This window comes from Camarhynchus parvulus, chromosome 2 (assembly GCF_901933205.1).
Source record: "Camarhynchus parvulus chromosome 2, STF_HiC, whole genome shotgun sequence".
In the NCBI taxonomy this organism is placed as follows: domain Eukaryota; kingdom Metazoa; phylum Chordata; class Aves; order Passeriformes; family Thraupidae; genus Camarhynchus; species Camarhynchus parvulus.
This window is the reverse complement of record NC_044572.1, coordinates 149,131,563-149,151,609: the sequence shown is the minus strand read 5'-3', so window position 1 is coordinate 149,151,609 and position 20,047 is coordinate 149,131,563. Positions and strand designations below refer to the sequence as shown.

Genomic DNA, 20,047 nt, shown 5'->3' with positions numbered 1-20,047 from the left:
TCAGTACTTTGCCCACTGTATAAGTGCCTCTACCTGAGTTGCCTAAGCCCTTCTTTTTCTTATTTTCTCTTTTATTTTTTATTAAAGTATAATAAACTGTGTTAAAAGTATCTTAAATTCCTTCTGGAGCATTAGTTTCCAAATTTGGGCAAAAAACCCACAAACAGTTGTGAAAGTCTGTGTGGGAAATGAGTTTATCATTACAGTCTCCAGAGTTATCTGAGTTTCTGGATCCTTATGGATGCTGTTCCTGATGAGGGGAAATGGCCTCAAGTTGCACTAGGGGAAGTTTGGATTGGATATAAGAAAAATTTCTTCACTGAAACCATGGCCAAACATTGGACATTGTGCTGAGGGAAGTGGTGGAATCACCATCCCTGAAAATGTTTAAAAATCCAATGGACTTTTTAAAAGCCCAGCTGGGTCCGCTTGGTTGTCTCAGTGGTGAGGTCCTCTCTCGGCAATCCCTATATTTACATGGGGTTTCTTTTTGTAGGAAATGTAGTAAAAATGTAGTAAAAAACATCATAAAACCAGGTTAACTGGCTAATACTGACTGTAAAATATGACATGGCCAAATGGGGGGAAATGACAATAATGTGAAATCACAAATAGCAGAAAATGAAAATTACTTGCTGTGTTTCATTAGGTGTCCCCTAATGTTTTCGCCCTGAAATGAAAAGGAAGAAATGTTCTTTTGTTTCCTTTTTTTTTTGTGTGTGTTCCATTGTCAACAGACATTGTGTAGGCCAAAAGCAAAGCTTGCCTAATATATGGATATGTTTAACAAATTCACAGGGTGTGAAAACTCCCAGTTGAATCTAAAGATACAGCTAAAACCTCAGTCTTGGGAATCCCTGAGCTTCAGGCTGAGGGAAACAGAGCAGATAAAAGCCTGTTAGTGCTTTTCACATCTGATTTTCTTTTTATTTTCCCTTTTATCTAAACAGGAACAATACTGCTGAGCTGGGCCTTGGGTCCATTGGGTTATTGCTGCCAAGTTTCCAACAAGTGGCTCCACAGCACAGCAGAGTAAAATTGTGGGTGAGGTAATTTTTGCTGTTTTCTTTCCTTGATAATCCTTTTCATTTCATTTTTTTTTCCTTTGATTTTGGTTGGTTTTCTCCATATCCTTTCAGCTCATTGGAGATGATGCTGCATGTTGTAGCGGAGGCTCTGGAATAGGGGTGTAGGAATTCTGTGGGCTTTGCTCTTGCAGATGTTCACCTCTGGATCACATTTTCTGCTCTTGCAGTGGTTTCTTTGTTTTAACTGGTTACCACTGGGTGATCTCCATCCAAATTTTCCCTCTGACATCTGATCTTGGCTGTACATTAAGCTCTGGGATGTCCCCTGCTCATGGTATGTTGACTTTGAGTTGGGCTTTCTGGCCAAAGCCAGAGTTGCTGGGTGTTCTCTGCTAGGAACAGATGGTCAGTGAAAGTTCCATTTTTCAAGGTGCAACAGACTGTGTCTGTAAAACCTATGGAGTTCTTTAACAGCAATAACAGTTTTCTTAAACTGCATCTGGTTTTCCCACCTGGAATATCGTTAACGGTAATTTGTATCGTGGCTGGAATAGTTGTTTCATGGGCTCCAGCTTAATAGGAGGAAATAAGTATTTTCTTGGGTATTTTTGGTTTAGTGTCTGTTTTTCCTTGTTAGGATGTTATAACAGAATTAGTAAAATGGATGGATTCTTATATATCTAAAATGATATATCTAAAATGATTCTGATATATCTAAAATGGATATATTTATCTGAATTGATTGGTTATCTTGAACAAAGAAACTGAAGATACTGAAGAAATTTGAAACAAATCCTAAAAAAGGTGTCCTAAATTTAAAAAATATTTTATTTTCTCTACTTCCATTTTTCATAGCACTTGAAGCGCTGGCTTGTTCCAGACCCAATTCATACCCAGAGCTGAAGAGATTTTGTAACATTCAGAAAATAATATGCATAAATTGTGCCTATTAACGTTCTGAGTAATTACCAACAACAGAGTAAATTCGAGGTTAATGAGATTAGCGGGGCAGAGGAAGGAAAGCTCTGAGTGCCCCTCCCGGTGGCCCCGGAGCCCAGGGTGGCCCCGTTTCTGTTGACAAGCCCAGCATGGCTGGAGCTGCAGCAGTGATTTTGCTGCTGTTCCCCAAACAGAGCCTAATGAGTTCCTACTGCTGGCATTCGACTTTAAATGCTGGATAATATTATTAAATCCCACTCCTTGTGAGGGTTGTTTTTAATAGTTGTGTCTAATAGTTTTGTTTTTTCCCCTGTTTGCCCTGCTTCTGGGGCTCAGGGATAAGGTGCCTGGTTAGCCCTTGTTCTCTGACATCTTCTCCCAGACATCTGGTGCCCTCCTGGATGTCTCCTCAGAGCCACCAGAGGAACTGGCCAAAGTCTTTTCATGTTGCTGTCAGAATATTGTACTCAGAAGTACCTTGAGATTAACCCTTATTTTCTTATCCTAAGGCCCATCCTGGCTTGATTTTATTTGTCCTATGCCTTTTTCCCTCTCAGAGCTCTTCATTACGTCCTCTCCAGTATGTCTAGCAGGGACAGAAAGTCCAATTTCCAAGCAAAAGATGATTATTTTTCTACTCTAGTATCTCTCAAGCCCTCTCTCTTTTCCAGGTTAGTGGGTTTTCTGCTCTTTGTCCATCATCTTCCAGCATCCTCTGGCAGTCTTCAATGTTTTATCAATGTCACTACCTCAGAATTGTTTATTTGAGTTTTCTCCACCCAAAACTGCATCTGCGTGGTTCCTTCAAAGCTCTGGGCACCGACTCCCCTTGCTGGTCACGTCACAAACTGCAACCTATTTTTTTTTCTGTTTTAAATGAAAATGCCTTACCCAGAGACCTATTTCGTTTACTCAAGATAAATGTTGTACTTATGACTCTGGTTTTTCTTGTTCCGGCAGTTCTGATTAAACCATGAACTTTCCATGTAAACAATTCAGGTAGAATAGGGGCACTGCACATTGACTGAATGAATTATTCACCTCTTAACTTTTGTTTTCATTTTTTGGATATTCATTTTTCTTTTTCGTGCAGGCTTATTTTTTAGATTTATTTTATTATTGCAAGTTGTTCTCCTCCTGTTTCAATTGTGTAGAGCAGTGATTTCTCTCTCCTCTCAGTTCTTTTGTGTTTTGTTGCGAGGTTGACTGGTTAAGGGATCAGGAACACATGTAGGGTTCTCCTCTACCCTACCAGTTCTATGGAATGGCGAGGAAGAACCAGGAAGATCCAGCAGCTCCATACCTGGCCCTGAGTCTGGTGTCACCAGCACATTTTTGGGTTTTCTTATCATGGGGTGCTGTGTGAGTGAGGCCCTTTGTTCTGCTGTCTCAGTGCAGGTAGGGGATTGAGATCCCTGCAGCAGCAAAGGCACCAGGGTTATTGATGTGCTTGAAACCATGCAAATGGCTATGTAGGAATTAGGGCTCCTTCCCCAAAAAGAGGTGTGGGAACAGTAGCCCAGCTGAAGTGCACCTGCACCACAGCATGGGCAACAAACAGGGGGAGCTGGAAGCCCCTGTGCAGCTGGAAAAATATGGCACAGTTGCCATGAGGGAAACATGGGGGGATGAGTCCCACAGCTGGAGGGACAGGGAGCAGAACAAAGCCCCCATAACCCAAGGGCAAATGGTCAGTGACCTGCTGTGCCACTTAGGCCACCACAAGTCTCTGGGGCCAGATAGGGTCAAAGAATCATAGAATAGCTTGGATTGGAAGGAATACTAAAGATCATCCAGTTCCAACCCCCCTGCCATGGGCAGGGATATTTCCCACTGTCCCAGGTTGCTCCAAGCCCCATCCTGGCCTTGAACACTTCCAGGGATGGGACATCCACAGCTTCTCTGGACAACTTGTGCCAATGTTTCTCCACCCTCAGTATAAAAGATTTCTTCCTTAGAACCTATGATGATGAGATTTTGATGGGAACAGTTCCTCCCTTGCCCTGTCCAGACATGATAAAGGGCATTCTGAGGGAGAGTAAAGTAGATCTTGAGGTTTTTTGGTGGGGTGATCTCTCTCCCTGTTCCCCCTCTCCCCACTGGTAACTGGGGGACCAGTTGATCTGAGCATTGTCTCTCCATGCCAAGGCCATGATTCCTGTTGCTGGTCAGCCTGTGGGGAAATCGTGCTGGTGCTTCCAGATGTTGCAATGCAGCTGGACAGAGAGGTTGCTGAGCTCCAGGACAGAGAGACCTCCATTAGTCGAGAAATGTGTTAAATCATAACATCTTAAATGGCCATAGTTCCATTGGGATGTTTTTGCAAATAGAAAAATGATGGAAACAGCAAATGTGTGTGTGTGAGTGCAAGGGAGGGACTTGCACATATTTCTGTGTGAGGGCAGGGGAAACGACTCAGCTTGCTGCAGCTTGTTGCTAATATTTGTGTCTGAGCGCTTAAAATTTCACAAGAGATATTAAGACTTGAGAAATGTGTTTTGCTGCCTTGTAAGTGTATGATTAAACCTTCATCATTTTCTTCTTTTTCGCTGTGGGAATCTTTAAGTCATTATGCTTGTTTTCTTCAGGCATCATACTGAAAGCAAAGAGTGGCGTTGTTATTTATTTATTTTTTGGAACGTGCTCCTCTCTGCCTGTTTTATGCAAAAGCACTTTAATTGATCTTGCAGACGGTCGAGAAGAGGACAAAGAAGAAAACATTTAATGCAGCGTATAATTTTTCTGGTTTTGCCTCAAAATAAAAAGCCACTTTTCAAGGATTTATGTATCTAAACACATTTTATGTAGATGGAACAGCTACATTTTATCTGCCTACTGCAGGAGGTTGATGCAAAGAAATGCCTTGATCAAGGGTTTGAACTGGTTCTGGGTAACTCCCAAACTGTTCCAGTGGTGAGCACATTGCCAGTTTCTTGCCACCTTGATTACAATTGTTGTATCTTTCTATATTTGTGATTTCCTTGACTACTTTAATTTAATCTTTTTGAACATTAAAAATGAAAATGATGCAGGTCCATTCCTTGCTGTGCTGTACTGAAGCACAGTAACATCCCATTCAACCAGGAGTCCCTCCTATGAATTTTGCAGCTCCAGGATGCTTTGGCTGAGGTGAGAGGACTGTGGCTTCTCTTTACTTCTCCTGCTGCATCCAGAGCTTAGTCAAGCCTGGCAGTTGAACACATTTGCTGAACTGCAAAGCATCACCTCAGTGTCAGCACCTCCCTTCTGTCTATTTAAGGTGAAACAACTGCAGGGATTTGATGCTGTTGTTTGCTTCCCTTCAAGGTTTGAAGGCTAAACATCTTCAGTGCTGGTGGAGTCACGAATATTTACAGGCTGGAATCACCTTGCTTTGGCTCTGTCATAGTCAAAGGTCAAATTAAATAGTGTGTGTCAGGTCCTGTTCCGTGTTTGTGATTTGTTGTGGCTGAGATGTGGAATGCACACACGAGTTAATGCTCACTTCTGTGGTTTGCTCCTTCAATACTAAAGATTTCTGGGCATATCTGGACATGGCCTGCAAGAGTCAGCTGAGAGACTGCCTGAAAGCTCTCCCTGAAATAGTGAGCTCTGGGGAACCCTCTGTAGCCTGGGGAGACTGAAATGTGGTCCGTGGGGTTGTTGTCACCTTCATGTGCTGGAGATTTTGTCAATTTAATTGAGTTAAAATACTTGGAAGAGATTAATCTTTTTAGAAGTTGTGTCAATGCCTTGAATGTCTCAAGTGAGTGGAAATCCCTTATTGAAATAGCTTTTTGATAGTTTGGAGGTTTTCAGCTACATTCATATGAAATATGCCTTGTGCCATGACTTAAGAGGGCATTTTCAATATATTTTTGGGTTTCTTTTATTTAATATTAAGCTTGAGAAAGAACAGCCCCTGTCAGCCACCCTCCCCCCAAAAAGAAGGATGAGTAAAAGCAGGAAATAAGCAAGAGGAGCTTGTCATTAAACCTAAATCCACTTACAAACATCTAGTAAAAAGGCATCTTTAGAGGCTCATTCTGTACTTTTATTGCAAGGATGGTGTTATACTGCTGTATATATCAGAGAACTGGGTAACAGCACGTCCTCTGTCCTCAACAACTGCTTAGAGCTGTAGGTTTTTGTGCTCAAGCCGATGAATATTTTAGCTTGATGTCTCCAAGGGTAAAATGAGGGAGTAGCTGCTCTGAGGGATTAATACAGAGTGAATTAGATGTTTGTAAAAGGCATTAAAAGTTGCAGTGGCTGTGTTGAATCCGGGCATTGGAAATGTGAGGCGAGATGCCGTGGCGCATCCCCCTGCTGCAGAGGGACATCCATCTGGGTTGCAGGATGAAAACATCTGTTTTTTTGTTAGTTGGTGCTTAGATGACATGAAAAAAGGGGAGAAAAAGACTTACTCCCCACTCCCTCTCCTCTTTCCCTGCATCAATCATAAAAATAGTTGTAAGAAACCTCAGGGATGTTGCTTCTCTTTTCCCTCACAGTTTCAGCCAGCGCCACAGGCTGAGTGCTTGTGGGTACTACAAGGATGATGTTTCTTGACCCCAGAATCTGCATCCTGACTTTTTCTCCCTGTCTACCAGCTACAAGGCAGGGATAACACAGCCCAGTGGGCAAGGAGATGCCCAAGGAATAGCTCACAATAGAGGGTGGTGGTGTCCTCTGAATGTCCTGCTCCTACAGCATCACCAGGATGGGAGCCAGGCACAATCTTTGATGCAGGTAGACACTAACTGGGGGTGTTGAGGCCTGTTTTCCCACTTCCAGGGTTATTCTGGAGCCCCAGCAAAGCTTGGAGCAGCCCAGCCCTTGTTGTGCTGGTTGGGCTCAGGGCTGTTTATTTTGCCACCTTCTCAGAAATTGCTGTCAACTCAGCTCGCTTTTTTTAGAAATGTGCTTTCATCATTTGTGATCCGAAAGGCTCTCCTGCAATGGAGGAGGTTTGGGCTCTTATTTTTAACTGAATGTTTCATTGATCTGATTTACAGCTCTAGCTGCTGGTCCCTGTATTTGCAAGAGAGAGGAGAGGCAGCCGTGGTGTGGGGTAGGGAGGGAGTGCTGTGGGGAGGTTGTGAGTTCCCTCCCTTGTCAGAGCTAATTCATCACAGAGCTGCAGCCTAAAGATGACTTTTTGCATAATTTTAGGCCACTAAAAGTCAGGGTTCCACCCTCTTGTAGGTGAATTCATGGATTTCAGCCCTGTCCAACATTTTGGCCTTGGTGTCTTAAACCCAACATCAGAGTCTGATGCTTTACAAACAAAACCCTACCAAGACTAATTTTAAAAAATGCTTAGATTTTGGATAGACAAGATGCAGTTTCAACTCTTATGAAGCAGCTTGTGCTTTCTCTTGGGTTAAATTAATCTTGCTGCATTCCCTGCTGAAGAGTTTGAGTTTCTGCTACTGGGACATGGTGGGACCGTGGCTGATGTGGTAGGAGGGAGGATGGTTTCTTCTGGGCAATGTGATTCTCTCCTGGAGAAATGCAGGCTCACCTTATCACTCTCTACAACTACCTCAGAAGAGGTTGTAGTGAGGTGGTTGTCAGTCTCTTCTCCCAGGTAGCAAGTGACAGGATGAGAGGAAATGGCCTAAAGTTGAGCCAGGAGAGGTTTAGATTGGATTTTAGGAAAAGCTTCTTCACTGCCAGGGTTGTTAAGCATTAGCAAAGGTTGCACAGGGAAGTGGTAGAGTCACCATCTCTGGAAGTGTTCAAAAAATGTGGATATGACACTTGAGGATGTGTTTTAGTGGTGAACGTGGTGGTGGTGCTGGGTTAATGGTTGGACTTGATGATCTTGGAGGTCTTTTTCAACCTTAATGATTCTCTGGTTGTCTGTGATGTGGAGAGCAAAGCCTTCATGGAGTGTAAATGGGAGCTGGGAGCACCTGAAACCTTCAATGACAGGTTTGAGTGTTCAGCTCAGTCCTAGCCAAGTGTGTAAATAAAGCTGAAAGCTTCAGGAGTGAGTTATTTTTCTACTTGACGAGCCAGAAAATTAAATACAAACAGAATATTTGGGGCCCAGGTCTGAAAGTGAGAACAGATGAGCACCACTGTGTTGTTTACATAAATATTTTTTTTTTACTTTTTTGATAGTTTGAAGTCTCTCACTTCCTTTAAGGCTTTCTTTTGTCGTTGTCTTTCTGCCTCTTCCGCTGAAGTAGGTTGGTTGAGTTAATCACATCAGAGGAAGAAAATACAGTTCACTGATTTTATCCTCCACCCAACCATCAATGTATGTATTCACCAAGCACGTAAGGACTTAATATCTCAGTGTCCTCAGGGAAAACTCAGGCAAATTCACTATCTATTTTTTTGGTATTGTGCAGTCAATCAGTTAACATGTGACTAGGTCTAGATTACCCATGTGGGTTGTTTGCTGCCTCTCTGGATGCTTTGGAGAACAAATTGAGGCATGGATGAGTCCTGAAGCTGAGGGGGGGTGTGTCCATGGATACAGGGAGGGTGTGGAGAGGTTGTGACAGAAGCGTCATGGGGATATGGAGCAGGAGAACAGGGGTTGTCATGGCAGGAAGCTTTTTGTAGGGGACATGGGTGGGGATTCACCATTGATTTCTGCAGTCCTCAGTTTATGCACAACAGAGATGCGTGGGTTTATCGCTGCTAAGCCTTGTATTGACCAAAAAAAGAGTAGAAGGGATATCTTTTTTTTCAATAAGTTCTGAAAGTTGGACATTTAGGACATTGTCCATAATCTTCCTGATGCAAAATAACTGAATTATTTAACATTCCATATATCTGGTGTATGCCCTCTCCTCCCCTGGCTCTAATGAGAATGTTAAGGAACTCTATTGTGAAAAGTAGCACCTCTGTGAGGTCAGGGTGGCTACCTGTGTTTTAGAGATCCTCAGGTGTTTCAAGGCAAGTGTGTCCATGTGGACAGTCCAAATTTAGAAGGGAAAGTAGGGTGAGATTCAGCCTGTCCTGCTAGGTTGAGCTTCTTCATATATTCACAGAGTCACAGAATCTTCAGGGTTGGAAGGGACCTCTGGAGTTCATCCAGTCCAACCCCCTGCCAAGGCAAGGTGACACAGGAACACATCCAGGTGGGTTTGGAATGTCCCCAGAGAGGGAGGATTCATGCCCTCCCTGGGCTGCTGTTCCACCCTCCATGAAAAGAAGCTCTTCCTCGGGTTGAGGTGGAGCTTGCTGTGGTTTAGTTTATGGCCATTGACCTTGTCCTGTTGCTGAGCACCATAAAAAGAGCCTGGCACCATCCTCTTGGCTCCCATCTTGGGGATATTTGTGTGGATTGATGAGATTCCCTCTCAGTCTCCTCCAGACTAACCAGGCCTGCCTCCCACAGTGTCTCCTCACAAGAAAGACCTTTCTCCCAACTGGACTTTGAACCATGGAGAATCCACTGAAGCCAATGTGTGTCAGTTGTCTGCTGATGACATAGAATCATGGAATCATGGAATGGTTTGGTGTTGGAATGGGATGGTCTTTGATGTCCCTTTCAACCCACAGCCATAGACAGGGAAACTTCCACTAGACCAGGCTACAGGCAGTGCAGACTTCCATCGTGTTCTTCCAAAAAAAAACAACTTAAAGAGCCTCTCCTTTACTTGAGAAGCTGTATTTTCATCAGATGATAGTGTTCAGGAGGGAAGAAGTGAACTCTTTACATTGCTTATCTCCTGTATCTCAGTGCTTATCTCCTGGAGCATTCGCAAAAAGGCTGAAAGCTGAAATATAGCCAGCTCAGGGCAGCAATCCCCTGCACTCTGCTGCAGGGAGATCCTGGCTCCCCAGACTTCTGCACCAACAGGAACGAGCCATCTGGGAGGCAGGAGATGACTCCAAACTGTTCTGTTGGTATGGATGACTTTGCCAAGGAGGAGGTTCCTGTCACACTGGGTGCTACTATTGATGGCACTCATGCAGATCTTGTGTGCTCCATCATGAGCACTGGAGATGAGCTCACTCCTCTGCCTGGAGTGAGGAAGGCTCTTGCACACCCAGACTTTCTCTCTGGTTGCTCTTTTCCCTAAGTGGCCAAATGAGAACATTTTTTCCTCTTGAAATGTTGTTTGTAAACTTTTCTCTTATCTTCTGCTGCCTTCAATTTACTAATGACCTTTCCTGCAGCCTGAATGCAGTGCTCCTGGTACTGTGAGCAATGTAAACTGTCTTAAATTATACCCCTTGTCCTCCATCCGTCTCAGTTTGGTTTTGCAGGGAGATTGTGCGTTATCACTTGGAGTTTGCTTTCAGAATTGAGGATGGTGATAAATAAATGCTGCTGGTAGCAACGGGAGAACGTGGACTGCTTTAACCAGCCCAATATGTGGAAAACAAAGAAGAAGGGCTTTTGAAATTTTTTTTTTCTTATATGACTTGTATAGAGCCCTGTATCTTCTTCAACCTAGGTTTTCTAGGGTTATAGGCAAAGATGCTCCTGTCAGCTGATTTTCCTGCCTCACATCTGGAAATGCCAATTAGGGTCATTGCAGTAAAGGCAGCTGCACTAATGCCAACTCTGCTATCTGTGCTTTCCTTTGCATGCTTCCTCTGCACCTGGAATTGTTTCCCTCTCCATGAAATAACTTCTGATTGGACACCTACAGGTGTGTTGCTGTATTTTCCGTGGTAATCTCTGACACTCCCCTGAGTTTTACACAGCCATTTAGCGAAAGGGCTGTTGAGATCCAGCTGTGTTGGCATTCATCAGTTTTGCTCTGACTTGACTGCAAACAAGACCCTATGCTTTGTTTGCAGTCAAGATGGTGAGAAATCCTTAAAATAGAAAGGCAAATTCATGCAATGAACGATATAGATCTAATTTTTGGATTAAAGTGACTAAAATCAGGCCACTGTTGACTGAAGGACACTTTTCTGTTAATTATGGTCCAAATTTCTTCAACAACGGCAGAGTAATGTGGCACATCCATCTGTTGGAGCGCAACAGATTTATGTTGGAAGCAAACTGTGGCATTTGCTGGCTGGGCACAGGATACTTGGGAAGCAAGAACTGAGTCTTTGTGCATCTGGTTGTGGGACACCTGCTTCTCACAGGGGGTTTTGGGATATAGTACATTGATATTCTGGTGCTTGTCAGAGTATGTATATAAAAGTTAGGGAATCACAGAATGGTTTGGGTTGGAAGAGACCTTAAAAATCATCATGTTCCAACCCCCTGCCATGGGCAGGGACATCTTCCACTAGACCAGATCCCTTCAAGCCCTGTCCAGCCTGGCCTTGAACACTCCCAGGGTTGGGGCAGCCACAGCTTCTCTGGGCAGCCAGTGCCAGGGCCTCATTACTCTCTGGTGGTGAATTTTATGTTCTAGTGATCTATAATAATTCTATTTTTCCTTCCTAATGTCTAAGCTAAACCTGCTCTATTTAAGTTTGAAGCCATTCCTCTTTGTCCTATCACTCCATGTCCCTCTTCAGCTGTCTTGCAGACCCCCCCCTTCATGTACTGAAAGGCCCCAATTTAGGTCACCCTGAAGCATTTGCTTCTCCAGGCTGAACAATCCAGATTCTCTCAGTGTTTCCTGAGAGGACAGGTGCTCCATCCTTTCTCATGGCCCAGTTCAGAATTATAGAATCATTTTGGTTGGAAAAGACCTTTTAGATCATCAAGTCCAACCCTTAACATTGTACTGCCAAATGAAAGTGACTGGAGAACTCGAGCATTAGTGGTTTATTCCATTACTTTTGGTTACACCACGAAGACTGGCCTTGCTGTTGATGGGGACACCAGCCAGGATGTCACAAAAGAAATGGCTAAAGCACGATGCTGAGAAGGAACATCTCCATCTGCTCTCCACACTCCATCTGCTGAAGAGCAAGTACACGGCCCCTCATTTTCCGCAGAAGTGCCTTTCACCTCCTGGCACTTCATCTACCACTTGCTGTGTCTACTTGCCCCTCCACCTCAGGAGAAACCATAAACCTGGTTGGTTTCCCATTTGTTTACTCATAGATAATCCACTCACTGGGTATTTGCTGCAAGTGTTGTGCTTTGGTCTATTTCTCCACCACTGGTGTTTAATTATCTTCCTTTCCTTGATTCATAGAATCTCAGAATAATTTGGGTTGGAAAGGACCTTAAAGACCATTTTGTTCCAAACCCCTGCCATGGGCAGGGACACATTCCACTATCCCAGGCTGCTCCAAGCCTCATCCAACCTGGCCTTGGACACTTCCAGAGGCATCCACAGCTTCTCTGAGAAATCTGTGCCAGAGCCTCAGCGCCCTCACAGGGAGGAATTTCTTCCTAATAACAAATTAAACCCACTCTCCTTCAATTTAATTAATTTCCCCTGTGTCCTATCACTTCATGCCCCTGTGAAAAGTCCCTCTCCACCCTTCCTGTAGGCCCATTTTAGGTACTGGGAGAGACTCGAAGGTCTCCTGGAGCCTTCTCTTCTCCAGACTGATCAGCCCCAACTGTCTCAGCTATCTTCATAGCAGAAGTGTTCCTACCCCTAAAATTTCCCTTGATTTTCAGGCTGATAGTTATGATTTAGGATTTTTTAAATTCATTTTTCTTTTTTCTATGATTTGTTTAAGCTTTCCAACAACTTTAAGGTTACAGCAGCAGCTGAAAAGGCAGGGAAATGGGACCAGTAAAAGGGAAGTTCAGCACAGACCTGTGATGATTCTTGTATCACTGTCATTCTTTGTGATGATCATCACCATGTTGGTGGGAAAGGCTGAAAAAGTGGCATCTGTCACTCCACAAAATGGCCATGGGGCCATTTTGTTTAAACATATCAGAAAATTATAGGATGAGTGTCTGGAGGCAATGCCATGGGAACAAGTAATAAAGACTTCTCTCTCAGCTCGAGAAGATCTCTTTCCTGGAGGGCAATGTCAAGAAATGCTCCTGTGACTTCTGCATCTCTTGTGACACAGCGTCTCTCTTGACTTTTGGTAGCCTATTTGTGGAAGTATTCAGAGAACATATTCTCCTAAATATTCTCCCATCTGTCTTTTTCCCAAACTCACTGGCCTTGGTGGATGCTTAAGAATAGATGTGCTTTCTGCGTTATCTTGAGAAGGCAGTTAAGAATTTATTTTTTGACCTTTCTGTGTTTAGATGATAATATTTTTAGTATCTTCTATGATGGCTGCTTCTGAGTTTATTTGGACTCTCTTTTCCCATTTAAATGCAGGGGAGAAAACTTGATCAGTGTCTTAATCCAAAAGATATTTTGGGTTGTTCTGCCACCTGGGCCAGGCTGTGCAAGAACTCTTTTCATGGCTGTGAATTGTTTTTTTAAATTGTTCATAAAACTCTTTTTTGAAAATGGATGAACTGTGCTGTAGCATTTACCAGTTCTCAAGAATGTGCAGTTGCTTGGCTGTACAGACCTTGAATAAACATGCAAAAAAAAGGGAGCCCAAAATATCATCCAACCATCAAAAAAGTGTGAAATGGGAAGGAAGGAAAATTGTTTCTCCATGTAAACTTTTAATTTTTTTTAATTGGCTTCCTCATCACATCAATGTCTTTTTTCTTCTGTTTGCCACTTACCTCATCTTAAGCTTGCAAGCAGATGAATCTGGATGGTCTTTTCTAAAGAAAAAGGATAATACGGGCGAGAAACTCTCAAAGGATCTTAAGATTGTGAGATATGGAAAAAGCTTTCTATAAAATGACATCTGTTGGGGATGTGATGTATCTCTTGAATTCAGTGTAATTAGACCCTGCTCAGCTGTGTAACTTTTGACATGGATTGGCATCTGCTTCTCTGAAGGCTTAATGGTGCCTTTAATTACAAGTAGTCTAGGAATTGCCTAGAGAGCCACAGGCTTCATTTAGCTCAAGAATCTCTCTTTTGGATGATGGTCAGGGAAAAACATGCTGAAAAGAAGAGCAAGCAGTGTCCTTATATGCAAATGTGGTGATGAATCCTCCCTGTGTTTCTCCTGATGGTAAATCATTAAGGCTTGGCTTCAGCATTTCATGTTGCAACTTAGTAATGGCAACTTTGGCTGGTGTCGTTATGTGCTTCCCTGTGCCTTTGGATCCTGGAGTTCTTGGCCTCTAAATCCTGTGCTCTATGTCAATTCAAAAAATTCACTTATCTCTTGAGTATTTCCTGACTTCTTTTTTTTCTTGAGGGAGATTTCCTGGGTGGTTTTTTTTCTAGTATGTTGTAGGAAGCTGAGAAATTCTTCTCTAAACTGTTCCTTGTTGAGGCTTTTTCTGCTGTGTTTGGTGCAGTTTCCAAATCAAACTCCCTCCTTCAGTGTGTCTCCTTTCTTCTCCCCAGTCTTCATAGGGAGAAACATTACAGGTCTTCATCTCTCAACATTTTTGATCTGCTTCTCTATTAAAAAAATTAAGAATCAAATTAAACTTCACCACCAATTTTGCCTTACAATTTTCCTAGAATTCTACAGTGATTTGGGTGGCAAGGGACCTAAGGATCACCTATTTCCAAAGCCCCTGCACCTTCCAGGTTGCTCCAAGCCCCATCCAACCTGGCCTTGGACACTTCCAGGGATGCGGCAGCCACAGCTCCTCTGGGCAGCCTGTGCCAGGGCCTCACCACTCTCAGGGTGGTGAATTTTATGTTATAATGATCTATAATAATTCTATATTTTTTTTCTTAAAATAATCTTGATATTATTCTGTCTCCTTTCCTATGCATCCCATTGCTCGCCTGAAAGGATTAGCTTTGGGCAAAGTTTCCTTTTGAGGTGCCAGTGGTGGCATCCAGTTCCTTTCATTGGCTTCAGCTTCTGTTAGGACTGTGCCTGCTACAGCACTTCATCTTTGTTTCACATTTATTGGGCCTGATGTTCATAATTCTAAGTGTACATTACTTCATATTGAAGTAAAATTTCTGAATAAGAGAAAAAAAACAAACTTGCGTGCTTAAGAAGGCAGCGAGTTGGAATTTTGGGGACCGTGAGCTGCTGTGAGAGTCTTAAGGTGTCATCCTCCTTCTTTGCCTATCAGTTGATGTCCCCCATGATCACAGGGTCACAGAATGGTTTGGGTTGGAAGGGACCTCAAAGTCATCCAGATCCAAACCCTTCCATGGGCAGGGACACCTCCCACCAGACCAGGTTGCTTATCCTGGTTTTGTTCATTTGTGTGGTCAGGCTCAGACAGTGACAACAGCAGTCCTTTGGGACTTGACCCAAGTTCCTGGAGACCTGTGACTCCTTCCATGGTCAGTGGAGCACCTTTGGGGTGGCTCTGGTCCCTTGGCTGTAGAGCTGGATTCATAGAAACAACACTTCAATTATGTGGGTGAACTTGGCTTTTTCTCCGTTCCCTGTTCCCTAACACATTCAGGGAATTCAAATTGAATCCATGTTAGTGTTTACCGTTTTCAGATGTGCTCAACTCAGCACTCTGGCTGCTGTTCATACCCCTACAAACCTCTTCTTGCACATCCCAATCCTTTGAACGATCAGAGAATCTTTGACAAAGTATTTAATTAGCTGTTACAGCCTCGCTGCCCAGACTTGGCAATATTTGTGATTCTGCTTGTGTTTGCTTCCTCCCTAAGTCATGACTGGAAAAAAGACAGCTGTGCATCCCAGTCAAAGCTCACTGGACCTGGGATCCCTCTGAGCTCATGCATCACCCAGGGAGCTGTTTTAGCTTTCATCTCTTGCTGTCCATGGTGGTTTTTCCACATTAGAGAAACTAAGGTGAAATTCTTCTACCACTGGAAGCCCTAAAATCAAAGCAGAGGCATTAACTGCACTCAGAGTTGTGACTCAGAGCAGGCTGCCATCATTTTAAATCTTGTGCATTTCATTCCTTTGCAGAAGCATCTCCTTGCTACAATAATTCCCCGCCCAGATCCCACCTAGAAGGTGCAACATCAACTGCTAAGGTCCTCTTTCCACTTTGGGACAAACATTGGGATTGTCACTTGAAGGATCCTCCTTGTTTCTTTGGTGCCTTTTACTTTGATCTGGGAGCACTTTTTTTTTTATTTATCCAGCCTCCTGGCATCTTTACAAGGAAGGGAGGTATTGAGAGAAAATAATTTACAGGGCTTGGTGGCATGGTGCCATTTTGTTACAGTGTAATCACGCTTGAAATATTCAATAGAACATCATTCTGGAGTTAATGGGGGAGATTGTTGTTGGATTATATCCCATGTGATTTTTCTTTCTCTGTGTGAAGAGTTTTCTTGCTGCAAATGAGATAAATAAAGGATTATATCTACATTTTTAATAGCTGGTATCAGAAGTGAAGCACTTCCAATAAAGTGTTCCTATATTTTCTTCCCACATAAGACTGTTTTACAAGCTTATGTCCTTCTATTTTTTACCCTCTTTAAATAATCTTAAAATCAGGTTAGAAATTGTTTCCCTTTGCCCAAACTCTGGATAAAACATCTCTTCACAAAAATAGCAGAATGATGTTGCATTTTATTTGTTGCAGGAGGAAAAACAGTGAGTTGGAGGTGAACAAAAGAGTGAAAGTTCTTTGAGAAGATGGGAATTGCTTTTTTCTTTTTTCTTATGTTTTGGTGGTTGTTTTCAGATCTGCAGCAGTGACCTGGTGGTGCTGGGCAGGTGCTGCAGCTGCTGGAGGGGCAACAGAGAGAGGGCCGTAAGAGCATCAGCAGAGTATTTCTGGGTGTCAGGAGGCTGCAGGATTCATCTTCCCATCAAAGCAGGGCTGAGAGAAATTGAGGCCCTTGAGAGAACCATTTCAGGTCATTTTCAGTATCAAGTCTGGAAAAATCAAAATGTCCTTCCATACAGGCGAGATCAAATAGAGGTAATTCAAGGGAGCTTGAATCTCTCTGTTTTTCTCAGAGACTTTCAGCAGATATTGGGATCCTAGGATGGTTTGGGTTGGAAAGGGCCTCTAAGACCATCCAGTTCCAACCCCCTGTCATGGGCAGGGTCAGGACCAGGTTTCTCAAAGCCCTGCCCACCCTGTTATGTTTTAAAAACTGGTGATCTTCATGGTTTCTTTTTGAGATATGTGTACAGCACCCACTGCCCTGTTACTCTTAGATTTAGTATTGGCAACAGTTTCTTCTTCAGTGTGTTGTTCCTTGTCCTATTTTCTAGGGAAGAAAGTATTCTTGACACTCACAAAGGACACTGGAGTAGATAAAGTGTTATTGTATGGTAATTCCTGTACTCCAAAGTTACAAGGAACCTTTGATCAGTCCTCTGCATGATTATCTTAATATCGTGAAGGCTGATAATGTAAATGGAGATTTCAAGCTTGACCTGATTCATAAATAGGATAAGTTAAAATGATGAACGTGATTGAGTTATTTGCTGCAGCTGCTTCCAGGGCTGGATTGATTTGAATTTCTGCTGACAAGGCGTTGAGACCTCTGGGAAGGACATCCCTGAGTTTATTTGCAGAATGCTGAGGATGGAGGAGTTTTGGGAATGTGGAGGGTGGGTTGGCTGGGCTCTGAAGCCTTGGGCTGATAGTGAAGTCTTTTGCAATAATTTGGTCTGGTTTTAGCAATTTAATGGAATAATTTTAATGGAATGGTGTGTTCCTGGTACTGCCAGTGCAGTCAGTGCGTCTCAGTTGGTTCCTGTTTTGCCTGGTACTGTGGGCTCCTGATTGTTGCTGATTTGGAGTTTGGGCATTTAAACAAATTCTGCCTTGTTGATCAGGGGTTATGTTCTGGCAAAAGCTTGTAATGGCAAAAGATTCTCTGTTCCTTGTTGAGATTTGTCTCAGAAGCTGTGAAATCAGTGGGGTGCAGGACCCAGGCCAGATCTGTGCTTTGAAAATATCTCCTCTGCAGCATCTCAGTTGCTTATCTGAATGTCAAACTCAAATCAGTTTCTCTTCCCCTATCTTAAGATTTCACCTGTGTATAATTTCCATCAGAGTTTAAATTGGGTCTGGAACCTTTGACATAGAGAACTTCTGGTTGTGGATCTGTCTATAGGTTTTCTTGCCTCCTGGCTCTTGATAAAGAAGGAGCATCTCAGTGGTGTCACTGTAGCACTTCCCACTAAAGACTTGAGGCAAAAAAATCATGGAATTCAGCCTGGAGAAGATAAAGCTCTTGGGGTCCCTTCCTGAGCCTAAAGGGGCTCCAAGAGAGCTGGAGAGGGACTTGGGACAAGGCATGGAGTAACAGGGCAGGAGACAATGGCTTTAAACTGACAGAGGGCAGGGTTAGATGGGATATTGGGAAGGAATTCTTCCCTGGGAGGGTGCTGAGGCCCTGGCACAGGTTATCCAGAGAAGCTGTGGCTGCTCCATCCCTGAAAGTGTCCTTGGCCAGGTTGGACAGGGCTTGGAGCACCCTGGGGTAGTGGAAGGTGTCCCTGCCCATGGCAGGGGGTGGAACTGGATGATCTTGATCCTCACTCTTCTCCATATGCTGGGTGTGGGCAGGGAGCTGACTGTGTGCTCTCCTGTGCTCTCCCATCTCCAGCTGGGATGTGTTTGCTCTCTAGATATTCACCCCATCCACAATTCTCATCTACAAACTCTCCTTTACTTAACCTGCAAAGATTTAAGGCACTTGATGGCTGGAGGGTCTGACAGCATGAATGGAAAGCCTTTTATAAATCAGTGTTTGGTGGTCTTTACCTCACTGTGTAAAGGTAAAAAGGGACTGTGTCTCCTTCTGCTGCTGCTTCAGGGCTCTGTCCTTGTGTTAAATCCTCCTTCTTGCGGTGTTTCCTCTGTAAATCCTGCAGGTTGTAACAGTCTCCTAAATCTTGCAGATTGCTGTAGGAAATATCTTCTGTGCTTACTTGTTTGTTAGTTTTAAGAGAGTCATTTGTATGTGACCAGCTTTACATAACTCTGTGTGTGTATAGATATATATATACACGTAATACTTCATTCCTTGCACAAATGCCTATATATATTATATTTTTTTTTAATTCTAAAGCGCTGGGTAAACTTCCTCAACCTGTTGTGAAGTGATTCCTTATTTTTATGCTAGTCAAGATCTCAGTGCACAGCAGATGACCCCACAGAGGCTCTGTGATACCTGTTCCCATTTCTGCACCTGAGATCATCTCATTGTCTTTAACTTCTCCCACATCCCAGCAAACCTGGTATTGGCAAATGCAGCAACTCAGCTGATGTGCACTGATTTGCAAAAAAAAAAAAAAAAAAAAGATTTTCTTGGTACTTTAGCTTTGGGATGGGGATTTTAATGCATCTGCATTTCTACAGGCATCTGAATTACAGCCCCCTTTTGTAGTTTGCTTTTTTTCTCTACATTTTTCTCCAGCACTGCTGCTTTTTATGGAACTTTTTAAAAAACAAAAATAGTGATTTTTTTCCTACTCAAAAATCAGTGTCTGATGCTGGAAAGAGCTTTTACAAATGCAGCATAGTGCTGCTGCTGGGAAGAGCCTCCCATAGCAACCTTCAGCTGAAAGCTGAAATCACATCCCTCCATACGACAGCTTTATTATTAGATTGGCATGGGAACCCTTTGGAAGGGGTCTAGGTGGCAGCAAAAAAGTTCCTCTAGATTCTGTATTTAGGAGGATTTCTAATTTATTTTAGATTTTTGTGGGGGATTTGTCACTTTTCAGTTTTGCTTTTGTTTTTTTGGTGTTTTTTTTTTCTGGTTTAAATTTTCTTTTTCTTGGATTGAATAAATGTTAGAAAAGTGAGAGACACCATTCTAGGGAAGATAGAAGATCTCTGCCATGGGGAGTGACACATGATCATGGCTGTCACCAGAGCAATTTCACAGAAAAAGAGAATTATAGAATAATTTGGGTTGGAAGGGACCTTAAAGACCAACTCATTCCACCCCCTGCCATGGGCAGGGACACCTTCCACTATCCCAGGTTGCTCCAAACCCCATCCAGCCTGGCCTTGAACACTTCCAGGGATGGAGCAGCCACAGTTTCTCTGGGCAATCTGTGCCAGAGCCTCACAGAGAAAAATTCCTTCTCCAATATCTACTTTGTCATAATATTTATTTCAAGTTTTCTATTTCTGCACAGGGACAAGATGGGAGTCCTGGCTGGAAGGCTGGCAGCAGTGGATTTGGGATCATGTTGTGCTTTTTTGGGATTTGTGTTTATTGCAATGACAATTCCATGTGCCCTTCCTGTTGTTCAGCCACTTTGCAGACTCGTGTCAC

The 20,047-nt window shown here is 43.2% G+C and overlaps 1 protein-coding gene across 3 annotated transcripts in view; it reads left to right on the top strand.

The window, feature by feature from the left end:
- The first annotated feature begins 947 nt into the window (after positions 1–947).
- The window catches only part of TSNARE1 (t-SNARE domain containing 1), a 441,704-nt gene continuing 422,604 nt past the window's right edge, over positions 948–20,047 (top strand). For 2 of the 3 annotated variants that reach the window (XM_030944149.1, XM_030944147.1), the window contains exon 1: positions 948–1,044. The gene's annotated coding sequence lies outside the window, so the exon portion shown is untranslated. The remainder of the gene's footprint in view (positions 1,045–20,047) is intronic. The other variant, XM_030944148.1, reaches the window with a different exon arrangement.